Below are 3654 nucleotides of genomic sequence, written 5' to 3'. Positions count from 1 at the left end.
GCGCCGAAAGACTGATATTGTTCCGATGCTCTTCTCACCAAAACTAAAAATGATTGCTTGTTTTTCAAAAAACAAGCCTGAAACCTTGAATAAAAACTGTTGATATCTAGTGGAAGCCATGGGAATTGCAATCTGGGAGACAGATTTGTATAGGAAAAAAAAAAAAAAATTCTGAATGGATTATTGCCTGCCATATCAATTCTGTTATAGTCTCAGACATTGTTTTAACAGTTTTAGAAACTTCAAAGTGTTTTCTATCCAATGCTAGGCATGTCAGTCAGGCGGAAAGTCAGGAAACTAGACACTATCCCAGAACTGCAAAAGGGGACGGAGTTGCAATCTACTGCAGAGATAGCCTGCAGAGTTCTGTCAAACTATCCAGGTCTTTTAGCCAAACAATTCGAGCTTCTTTAAAAATCCAACTTTCCAGAAACAAGATGTTCAATACTGTTTTCAAGACAGAAACTCTTCTTGCAGAAAGGCTTTGCTATAGACATCTATCTACATAACTCTGTACATCTTCTTCTTATTGATTTCAGCAGTTACAGTATTTTGGAACATACTGGTGATCATCTCTATCTCTCACTTCAAGCAGCTCCACACTCCAACCAACCTGCTCATCCTCTCTCTGGCTGTGTCAGATCTCCTGGTGGTACTGATTGTGATACCAATAACGACTGTAGCAATAATGGAAGCATGCTGGGGTTTTGGGGAACATTTCTGTGCATTTCATTTCTACATTGTTTTTTATGTACTTCTTTATCGCTTGTCAATTTGGTCTTGATATCTATTGACCGCTATGTTGCTGTGTGTGATCCCTTATTGTACCACTCTAAAATAACAATAACAAGAATGATGTGTTGTATATCCATTACCTGGTGTTGTTCTATCATATGCGATGCTGTTATTATAAAAAACTTTGTAAATGTACAGGTACCCAGTAGGTGTTTGAAAGAATGTTTTATTTTTGAAGGAATAACCTGGGGTAATATCATTGACCTTGTAATTACAATGGTTGTCCCGTGCTCTATTATTATAACACTTTATATGAAAATCTTTGTGGTGGCCAGATCACAGGCCAGAAAGGTATTTTCAAAAGAGGCTGTCAGTGTGTCTGGTGTTAAATCTCTACAGGCTAATAAGTCTGAGACAAAAGCAGCAAAAACTCCATCTATTGTTGTTTTCAACAATTTCATCTGTTGGATTCCAACTCTATTGATTTGACCATTTCTTATCATATTTCATAATTTTTCTGCCACTTGTTAATTCCTTAATTAATCCAATAGTTTATGCTTTCTTTTATCCATGGTTCAAAGTGACAGATAAACTTTAGTTAACTTTGAAGATAAGACATTCATAGTTCCTATAATTTTATTCCTTAGGTTGGCAAACATAGGCTTGATATATTATTTTTTTTCTACAATTGTAATTATTTATTTCATGTAACAATACACTGACATGACTAATCTCAGGGTTGTCATCATAGATATATGTGGTGTTGATACAGATTGATTTGTCTGGATTGGAATGGAAGGACTTGGAGAAGGCATAAGAAGACATGAGCTTGATTTATAAAATACATTGTAATCATTGTGGATTGTATACTCCAAATACCTAATGCTGTCGTTGTTCTGTGTTACTTAATGATAAATAGTATGTAAGTGTTCGTAAAGTACAATCCGAGAATGTCATGAGTCGTTCTATATGTTGTTTAACATGTCCCTCTAGTGGCTCAATTGTGACACAACGTCTTCATCAAGTGTAGTAAAGTTGAAATGTACAATACTGCATGATATCAGATAACGTCCAGCTGTAAATAAATGTTGTATTGTGTAAGTAGTTGATGGTAAAATGTTAGAATATGCAATTACATGTAACACTTTGTAATAACATTCAGTAATAAACCATTTGTAACGCATTTCCAATTTTCTCACCATTAAATATTAATGCCACACTTGCAAAATGTTACTCAGCTTGGTATTCTCACATTTATAAATAACTGCTGCAGCATATACAACACAACAGCGCAAGAGACCACAGCAGACACTTCAACCTCAACATACTGGTTATGAAAACTACCACTACTCTCACTACATCACTGCTGCCAGGTCAGGGGTCACACCAGAGCAGCTCTCTCAGATACTGTTTAGGGCCATCCTCTGACACAGCCTGGTATAGAGGTCCTGGATGGCAGAAAGCTTGGCCCCAGTGATGTACTGGGCCGTACTCACTACCCTCTGTGGTGCCGAGCAGTTACAATACCAGGCAGTGATGCAACCAGTCAGGATGCTCTCGATGTTGCAGCTGTAGAACTTTTTGAGGATCTGAGGACCCATGCTATATATTTTCAGTCTCCTGAGGGGGAATAGGCTTTGTCATGCCCTCTTCATGACTGTCTTAGTGTGTTTGGACCATGATAGTTGTTGGTGATGTGGGCACCAAGGAACTTGAAGCTCTCAACCTACTCCACTACAGCCCCGTCGATGAGAATGGGGGTGTGCTCTGTCCTCCTTTTCCTGTAGTCCACAATTATCTCCTTTATCTTGATCACGTTGAGGGAGAGGTATTTTCTCTGGCACCACACGGCCAGGTCTCTGACCTCCTCTCTATAGCCTGTCTCATCGTTGTCGGTGATCAGACCTACCACTTTTGTGTCATCAGCAAACTTAATGATGGTGTTGGAGTCGTGCCTGGTCATGCAGTCATGAGAGAACAGGGAGTACAGGAGGGGACTGAGCACGCACCCCTGAGGAGCCCCCATGTTGAGGATCAGTGTTGCAGATGTGTTGTTACCTATCCTTACCACCTGGGGGCTGCCCATCAGGAAGTCCATTCTGAGCATTTTAAATGGGAAAATATAGTATGTGTGATGATTTGGCCACTTAAAGGTTTTTAAACATGGTACATAGGATAACTGTGCAGACTAATTGTTTTTGGTGATGTCAGTGCTCAATTTGGAACATAATCCACAACCTCAGGAAACGAGATGGCACGCCACATGTCAGCTGGCTGGTGTAGGAAAGCTGATGGTAAGGAAGTTTATGAGAGGGCATGACTTCATGGTGTACACACTTATAGCACATACAATCAGAATTAGTAGTGGGATTCCATATGAACATTCCATAGACATTTAGAAATGTCAATCTGAAATGAATTATGAACCATAGTTCTTCAAGTCGAGGGAGACTTTGTCTCAGTTACATCATGAGGACAAATACTTTTTGTCAGACATCAGAACAACCAAACTGTATTCTGACCCAATCACCCCTTGATGTTTTTTTTAATGTGACTAAGAAATGTGATTTCCAGTTCAGTTCAGTTGTATCGATCAGTGATCTCAAAATCACTTCAAGTAATTAGGGGCAGTTCAAAATGTACTGGGAATATTTTCACATGAACCTCCCCTTGTACTGTAAAAACAAATGTACACACCCTTCCCCCTCATATAATTAACTTGAGATAATGCTTAGAAATGTGGATATCGACATTGCCACTTCCGAATACTTTTGTGGCACAGTCAATGCCACGCAGGGCTACGGGCCAGAAAGTTGAGGGCTCGCCGAACACCACTGATGTGCTCAATCTCCTTGGATGTTTCATGAGGTGTCACAGGAGTCGTTGAAAGGGGACCAAGGCTCAGCGTGTAGAGTGCTC

General features: G+C 39.8%; 1 pseudogene; it reads left to right on the top strand.

Moving 5' to 3' along the window:
- The first annotated feature begins 270 nt into the window (after positions 1–270).
- LOC115156273 (trace amine-associated receptor 13c-like) lies at positions 271–1337 on the top strand (annotated as a pseudogene).
- Positions 1338–3654: the final 2317 nt, after the last annotated feature.

This window comes from Salmo trutta, chromosome 20, assembly GCF_901001165.1.
Source record: "Salmo trutta chromosome 20, fSalTru1.1, whole genome shotgun sequence".
NCBI lineage: Eukaryota > Metazoa > Chordata > Actinopteri > Salmoniformes > Salmonidae > Salmo > Salmo trutta.
The sequence above is the reverse complement of the archived record's forward strand: the minus strand, read 5'-3'. Positions and strand labels throughout refer to the sequence as shown.